Source organism: Mus pahari, chromosome 11 (assembly GCF_900095145.1).
Source record: "Mus pahari chromosome 11, PAHARI_EIJ_v1.1, whole genome shotgun sequence".
NCBI lineage: Eukaryota > Metazoa > Chordata > Mammalia > Rodentia > Muridae > Mus > Mus pahari.
The window spans coordinates 26,600,745-26,609,546 of record NC_034600.1 but is presented as its reverse complement, the minus strand read 5'-3'; positions in this window follow the sequence as shown (position 1 = coordinate 26,609,546).

Here is an 8,802-nt window from a genome sequence, read left to right as displayed (position 1 = left end):
CACAGTTTTTTTTTTGTTTTTTTGTTTTTTTTTTTTTTTTTGGTTTTTTGAGACAGGGTTTCTCTGTGTAGCCCTGGCTGTCCTGGAACTCACTCTGTAGACCAGGCTGGCCTCGAACTCAGAAATCCACCTGCCTCTGCCTCCCGAGTGCTGGGATTAAAGGCGTGCGCCACCACGCCCGGCTTTTAACCCACAGTTTTGGAGGTCACGTATCTAAGCCCAGCCAGCTCAATTGATTCAGCCTCTGGTAAGGGCCTTATGGTGGATGGTGTCCTAACGCAGAGGGTACATAAAAGAGATGGTAAGAGACAAAAAGACAGAGATTCAAGGAGCAGACTTCCTCTTTTTTTTTTTTTTTTATAACAACTTATTCTTGTGGTCACTAACCAGGGTCCCATGAGGACTGTATTGATCCTTTCTGAAGGTGATGTTCTTAATAACCTAACCACCTTCCACTTGGATTCCCCCCCCTCTCTGTGTGTGTGTGTGTGTGTGTGTGTGTGCGCGCGTGTGTGTTTAGACAGGGTTTCTCTGTGTTGTACTGGGTGTCCTGGGACTCACTCTGTAGACCAGACTGCTCTTGAACTCACAGAGATCTCTTGCTTCTGTCTCTCAGGTTCTGGGATTAAGGGTGTGTGCCACCACTGTCTGGCTTCTTTATTGGGGGGTTTGGGGAGACTCCCATCTCTTAAAAGTTCCACTACTTCTCAGCACATTGCCACACTAAGGGGCCCCCTTCCCGCAACCCTCTAAGGGAACAAATTCAACCGTGTCCTAACCATAGCACTGAGTCTGAGATGTCTACAGAGACAAGTAAGGCATTAGGAACCAGTCCAGATTTTTTTCCCTTAATTTAAGAAAAGATTTATCTATTTAATTTTTATGTGTGTGAGTGTTTTGCCCACATGTCTCACCATGCACCACATGTGTTCAGTGACCGCAGAGGCCAGGAGTGTGCTGAGGTCACATGAGGTTGTGAGCGGCTATGCTGGTGCCAGGAACAACAGCAACCATGGTTAAGCTCGCTTAACCGCTGAGCCATCTCCCCAGCCCCTAGCCGGGAATGGAGCTGCGGCTCTGCTATTGTGCTAGCCTTTAAATGAAGCTTACTTAAGGGAGAGCACACAGGTGGAGAGGAGGAAGCTTAGGGAGGACGGAGGCCTTTAACACTCAACACCATTGTGAACAGAAGACGGGCCAATAAAATAGGCCAAAAAGGAGTGATGCTGGCCCTGGAGGAACTCCATGGAGGTCACAGGCATAAAGCAGAGCCTGCCCATATTTTCTGGATGCTTCTAAGGGGTCAGGTAAGATAAGAGCAAAGAAGGCAATGAGGGTCATGCTGGCGCACACACAGAGGCAGAGACGTTCAGCTGAGGGAGCAGGGAAGAGCTTTGGAAGTTCTGCATTCTAGATATGGAATCTCTGGGTCAAATGCCATGTGTGATGTTTGATCATAATAAGCTGCCTTTCTGAACCGTTGTGTGGATGTATACACCTGCCCATATTATGTGACTATTATACATTTTTGCATTTGATTTTATTTTATGTGTGTGCCTGTTTTGCCTGCATGCATGTCTGCCTATCACGTGCGCGTCTGGTATCTGCGGAGGCCAGGAGAGGAGCTACAGCCTGGAGTTACACATACAATGATTGTGAGCAGCCATGCTCATGCTAAAGATTGAACCAGATCCTCCAGGAGCCTAGCCAGTGCTCTTGGCTCTCAGAGCCATCTTTTCAGCCCCACGTACGAGTGTATCTTTATACACGCCATAGAAAACGCCAAGCTTCCGCTGCTCTTGGTATTTACAAACGTGAAATTCAAGCCTAAGTCAATAATTATTCAGAGTGTGGGCAACTGGGAAGACAGGAAGTTGTTTACTTTGTATGTTACATGCACGTCTATCTGTCACTCCTCCCCAAAGGGATGAGGGATGGTATCACAGTGGCAGGGGAGCCAGTAAGATGAGAAGACAGGGATTCATGGGAAATCTGATCCCATTTTTCTTTCTTTCTTTTATTTTAAAAAAGATTTATTTATTTCATGTATGTGGGTACACTGTCGCTGTCTTCAGACACACCAGAAGAGGGCCTCAGGTCCTATTACATATGGTTGTGAGCTACCACGTGGTTGCTGGGAATTGAACTCAGGACCTCTGCAAGAGCAGTCAGGGCTCCTAACCACTGAGCCATCCCTCTAGCTCCTGATCCCACTTTTCTATGTGTTATTGAAACAAAACCTGAGTTCTCCTGGGTAGACTCTTCAGGGAGGATCACTTAACATTTCTGCTTTAGAAGGATCCATGCCGTTCTTCTGAGGAGGATATGGGGCATGGCTGGTACACCTGGCCTGAGAGTCTTAGCCCTGACCCCTGGCCAGGTTACCTTAAGACCAGGGTTTAGTCTTCAGCATTTGGCCAAGTCTCTCACACCAGCTTTCCCAGGGAGCCTGCGGTGAGAGACTTAAGTCTGGAGAAAGCTTAACAGTGCATCTGTGAAGCATTAGGCCTACTAATTAGCTAATCCTGGGAGTGCATTTTGGCCCAGTCTTGTGCTGGGAAGCTCTTTCAGATGCCACCTGGGAACCTGGAGGGGACTTTGTCTAGTCCCTTCTGCTGTGGGGTGTCCACCAGAAAGACTGCTTGGACATGGGGTTAAGACAATAGAAAGTCCCAGCGTAGCACCGAGCCTTTCTTAGGGTGAGCTTTTAAGCACAAAAATCTATGTCCTGGGTTGACATACTTCGGTTAACAAGAACACTTTGCCAGAAGCAGAACCTGAGAAGTCAGAAAGCAAGGTCAGTACATTTAGAGGCTTTCCCAGAGCTGGACTTTGATGAATTAGTCTTAGTTTTCCTTTTTGGCAGGTGCTTTCTGTCTAAGTGCTGAGTTTCACAGCATGAATGGTGCTTCCAGCATGGAGACAGCTGTGCTGAGATCTGGGGGGGTGGGGGGGTGGGGTACTAAAGTCTGGGTCCCTGCTACATTCCCCACTGGTCTTAGTGAGTGAGTCAAATCATGGACTCATCCTGTTTTAGTTTGAGATTCAGGGCCTCACTGTTAGTCCAATCAGAATGAACATTTAAGGCTCAGGCGATGGGGATAGCAGAGTCATTAGTTAGAGGGACCAGGAGAACAGAGACCAGCATCAATTACTTCCCCAACCATGGAAAGACTTTCTCTAATTACTCCTGATCCATTAGCACAGAAACAACAGCTTTCTCCCCAAACCACGCCGTTTCCTTTATCTCATGAGAAGTTTAAGCTTCTCCAATTTTTTGGACTATTTCTTCAGGGGAATCTAACTTGCTATAATTCTGAAATGGAAACTTTTAATACCTCTAGGTCCCAATCAACCTGTCTGCTTAGTTTGGAAAGCACCAGAAGAGGCGCATTTAGTCATGAGTACATACTCACCAAGTGCTCCCAGAGACCCAGTAGTATTGCTGTTATCCAAATGAGTTAACCCATTAGGCAGAATAGCAAACATCCGAATAAACTGAAGCGCCTAGGTTAAAGGTTTTGGATATTAGACAAGTTTGAGCCCCTTTATAAGTCCTCTGACATTCGTTTGGGCTGTCCCCCGTCACAGTGAGTTTTGTCAGTTAACAGGCGGGCCATCTGGTTTGTTCCTGTCCGTGTGTAGTACAGGGGCTGGGCGTCTGAGCATAACCAGCAGTCCTGGCTGATTTCATCTGGGAATGACTAACTCTATCCCCAGGGACATAGAATCTGCTTCCCCGGGGTTTTTCCTGTTTCCCAAAGGCCAGAATCTTTTAAAAGAATTTTCAGGAAGCCTCAGTTTTACAACCCCAACGTTCACAGTGGAAAGACCCTTGTTTCTGGCAACTAGGGGGGTGCCCAGCCTCAGGACATGAATAGAATTGTAAATTCTGTATTCCTGTCTCAAAAGATAAATTCCCACACCTTTCCTTTCCTCCATACAAGAAGACACTTAAAGCGGGCATCAGCAGGTAAAAGTAGATATGGAATATGGATTGCTGGTCTATAGCCACACTAACTAATTAATGCCTTCCCCTTATCTGTCTTTCTCAGTGCTCAGTAGGCCTGAGGGGTGTGGGGCTCTTAGACCATAACCCTGTCTTCACATTCACCCATGAAACCTTACTTTCAATGGGTCCGCAGTTCAGAGACAGTCTGTTTGGCATCAGTGTCTGTGGCTTCTGCTCTCTCTGTCTGGGTGTGGTGGGGCCGTGGTGTAAGTCAGCTACCTTCACAACTATAGGAGTCGCAACCGTGTAGGGTCCCTTTCAGACTATTTTCAGTGCCCCTTTGCCTACTTGCTTGACCCAGATGGTACCACTGGACTACTACAAGGTTTGAAAACTGGTGGTGAACTCAGGGCTGGCTGGGTCTCTCAGATAGCCTGTATGGAAGACTGGAGAGCCTACAATGGCTTGAGAAAGGAATGATTACAGATTTTTGCCAATTGCTGGTTTCTGAGCAGGGGAAGCAGTGGGGGAAACATAATCTCATATGCGGGTGAATCCCTCCATAAGTGGCGTGCAGTGGGCTGAAGCCAAGCAAAGGAGGGAGACCCACCCATCCTTTGTTCGACTCTAATGGAAGTCTGGTTACAGATGCTTTTTAATGTTCTCCTTATTCTTTTTACCGGGACAGAACTCTGAGGTCTGTATGCACAGAGAAGTTTTAAAGCTTTAGCTATCAAGTGAGAGGTTTTGACTATGACAGCCAGGCCATTGTCAGACCCTATTGCTAGGCAGAGGCCAAATCAGTGACTGGTTTCTGGAGGAGCTTTTTAGCTACTATTTGAATAGTTTCAGTTCAGGTGGGGAACGTTTCTACCCATCCTGAAACAGTATCTCTAAGAACTAACAAGTACTTTTATCCTTCCCCAGCAGGCCGGATCTTGGTAAAATCAGTTTACCCAGCGTTTACTGGGGTTGTTGGTGCCTCATTTGGACCCCTTCCTGGATAAAGGGACACTAACCCGGCATCTGGCTGAAGCATCCTGCCCTAGGCTTCACTAGGCTGCCCAGTCTAGGGATGACATACCTTGGTCTGAGCACCCCAGAAAGCTTTGTGACCCCCGGATGATTAGCCTGGAGAGGGCTAGCTCCTGCCAGTTGTTTCTGAGAGGGTGATTTTCCCCTCTACTGTCCTCCACCGACCTGCGGGTTTGAGCTGTCTGTGGCTTTTTACCATGGAGTCTCGTGCAGCAGCACAGGGTGGTATAGCCTCAGACTATCACCAGGCCTCACTTATCTTAGGGCCATTTGTTGGGCAGCCAGGCGAGCCGCCTGGTAACCGAGGGCAGCAATTTGGAAGGGAAGCCGAAGGACCTCTAGGGGTGAGAAGACTTTTTAATATCCCTTTTCCCAGCGGCGAGGAAACCTTCTTTCTCTATAGATCACACTGTGGGCATGTTCAGTAGTAAGAACATACTGTACACTGGCGGCCCATGGATATAGTGGTCAGCTTTCCTTTGCCCTGTCTGAGAGCCTAGATCAGACCAACCAGGTCTGCCCTCTGGGTTGAAGTGTCTTGGGCAGAAAGCGACTTGGCTAAAGTTTCTATGGCAGCTCTCAACCCCTGCTTTCCTTTTCCATCTCCTGACAGTACGGGTGAGCCGAGGGGAGCCAAACTGATGGGTGAGCACCTGTACCGTCAGGCAAGAGGGGAGCCAAATTGATGGTGGTAGCTTTCCTATCCTGGACTCAGGGTGACCAGGAGTAGGTCACACAGTCGTTAGACAAGTCGTTAGGTGCTGCTCCTCCTCCTCCGAGGGCCCAAAGGGTGTCGTGGGGGGGGGCTGTGAGTGGAAGGTCTTGCCCCAGACGTGACTTGTTTGCTGTTCTCTTTCATTAAACCAGCAGTAACCACCCCAGCCTCCAGGCAGGCGAAAGACACGTATTCCCTCTAACCAGAGACGTGTGCACAGGGTAACCTTGTTTAAAATACAACCAATTTATCAGAACTGTGGTTTAAAGAAGAGTGTGGTACAGGAAGTAAAACAGCGGTATTTATTTCTGCTTGCTAAAACTTACTTTCTAAGACAAACAAAAACAAGACAAAACAAACAAACAAAAACCTTGTGTGGTAGAGAATTTTGATGCCACGCAGAAAGAATTGCAAGGGAACGTCTCCATCAGTCACTCCACAACACCCACAACCCAAGTGCCTCGGTAGCCAGGCCTGCCTGTGTCAGATTCCCGCCTGTCTCAGGTGCCATTTACTTTTCTCTCTTCAAAGCAGACCCCAAAGGGCAGGTGTCACTTGTCGATCTTCCTACAGCGGAAGGCATTGCTTTCTTCGCCTCTTGGAATTTACTTGCTGACGAAACCAGGTCATTTGTGTCTGGGTTTCCCCACAGTCTGGAACTGGAACACCTAAAAATCATCCCGCAGGCCATGCAGGCGTGGCGGACCAGGAGCTTCGGGCCTACAGCCTGCTCTGCACTTACCACTGGTGGAATGCTGTCATTCTTATCTCTTGCTGTCCTCTGTGGCCACTGCATGGAGATTGTAGCATGGCACCTGGAGACAGGGACAAACAGGGCCTCAGGCTGACTGTGTACGGGACAGGATTCACCATGCAGAAACTCGTGAGCTGGCACTGCTGGCACTGCTGGCACTTGACCTGTGCCTTCTTCTCTCCTCTACCCACTCCTCCACCCTTAGACAGGATCTTGATGCGGAGCTAGAACTCACTGTGTAGCCCAGGTCTCCCGTCTCAGCCTTCCACAAGCCAGGGCTGCAGGTCTGTATCGCTCTGGGCTGGGCACCAATGCCTCGCTTCAAAAGTGCCACTTGGGTCTGTTAATTCACACACACACACACACACACACACACACACACACACACACACACACACACAGAACATAGTTATCATTTTATAGTTTGGAGTCTATACTTATAGACTCATTTGAGTCCTTTGACCTGGACAGAAAATTGATTTTCTCTGGTGAAATGAATGCCAAAGAAGCTGGGTGTCATCAGAAAGTGAACTATTGAGGTGGGGACACCACAGGACCTCTTGTTCTGGGCTGTTCCCCTCTTCCTCCCAGCCTCTCTGTCTGTCTGTCTGTCTGTCTGTCTGTCTGTCTGTCTGTCTGTCTCTTGGTTGTCTCTCTGTCTCCCCTCCCCTCCCCCTTTCTATTTCCCAGGTAAGGCCACCTGCAGAAAGAGAGCCTTTAGCCTCTCTCCTCTGACCTGTGGGCCATCCCCATGCCCTACCGTCCCCCTCCCTGCCTCTCCACAGTCTCTCCTGCAAGTTTCAACCACTGTAAGAAACAGAAGTCTTTCACAAAAGACCTTTCCCTGAAAGCTGGGATGAGGTAAGGGCAAGCTCTTATCTTGGTCCCTGGGGGCAGCCATTAGCCTGCCTTTGCCCTGCAGGTAGCTGGAGAGAGCCCGGAGCCCTGGCTGGGAGGAGCCCAGGTCTGGTATGGCGGTAGTGGCCACCCTCAGGGGCTGCAAGCATGCTTGTTCCTTAAAGGAGCAAAGCCAGAAGTCCTCTACTATAAATCCCTAGGTACACAGCACCGGAGGATGCTGGGAGCCAAGCCTTCCAAGAAACGGCTCCTCTGGTGCCAGGATCCTTGGCACCAGGATTCTTGGGTTCAAATCTTCATTTTACTGTACCATTGGAGAAAGCCCTGTGTGATCTCTGTGGTCCTGTGACCTTTGAAACAGAGCCCATGTTCTTCCTTAAGATTTTTTAGAGGAAAATGAAAAAAAAAAAAAAAGGTATTTGAACCATCTATAGGGGAGCAAGGCCCTTTTGTGTACATTCAGGGTTGTTTCTGTTTAGTGTAGCACTGTATCAGGCGAGGAGTACTGGGTAGGGTGGTTGGGTACGCTGGAACTGTGGGATTCCTTGAACTGATTTGTACGAGAGCTTTGAATGGATTGTTCTGGAGCAGAACCCCGGGTATGAGGCAATAAAAACCCCAGAGGTGGGCAGAGGTGCTGGGTGGAGCTCCACTGGAATGGGGCCGCCCTGGGTGAAGGTGGGGCAGAGAAGAGAGTTTCCTGAAGCAGTGGCAGAAGGTGCTAATGAGGAGCTGAGGAGGTCCAGGGCCTGAGCGCAGAACCTCTACTATCTATAGGTAGGTTGAAAGAACTGAGGCCTGGCCTCAAGGGCAGGGCTTGGTGAGACCCCAGAAGTAAATCAGAGGGGCCAGAGACGGAATGCTAAGTCTTGGTAGGTGCACCTTGGAGTGTGAGACACTGAGGGCCGTCTAAATTGAAGATGCCGCGGGGTCAGCTTAGAGCCACGGACGGCTCAGTGGTTACAAGTGTTTGCTGACCAGAGTTTGGTCCCCAGCACCCACACCAGGTGGCTCACACACACTTGTAACTCCAGCGACAGAGGTTCCGATGCCTTCCTCTGGCTTCTGCCGACACACACATGCATGAACATATTCACAGACACATAAATACATACTAAAATAAATCTTTGCAATTTAATATTTCTTCATGTGTACGAGTGCTTTGTCATGTGCATTTGTCTACGTACCCCTGTGCATGCAGCACCCGTGGAGGCTGTACGAGGGCACGGGCTCTGTTGGAACTGGAGTTGATGCTGGGAATTGAACCTGGGTTCTCTCTACAAGAGCGGCAAGTGTCATATCTTCAGTCCCCACTCCAACCCCCACCCGTACCCCCACCCAGACATGGTTTCTCTGTGTAGTCCTGGCTATCCTTGCTCTGTAGACCAGGCTGCCTCTGCCTCCAAGTGCTGGGATTAAAGGAGTGTACCACCACCATCACCACCATCACCACCACCATCACCACCACCACCATCACCACCATCACCA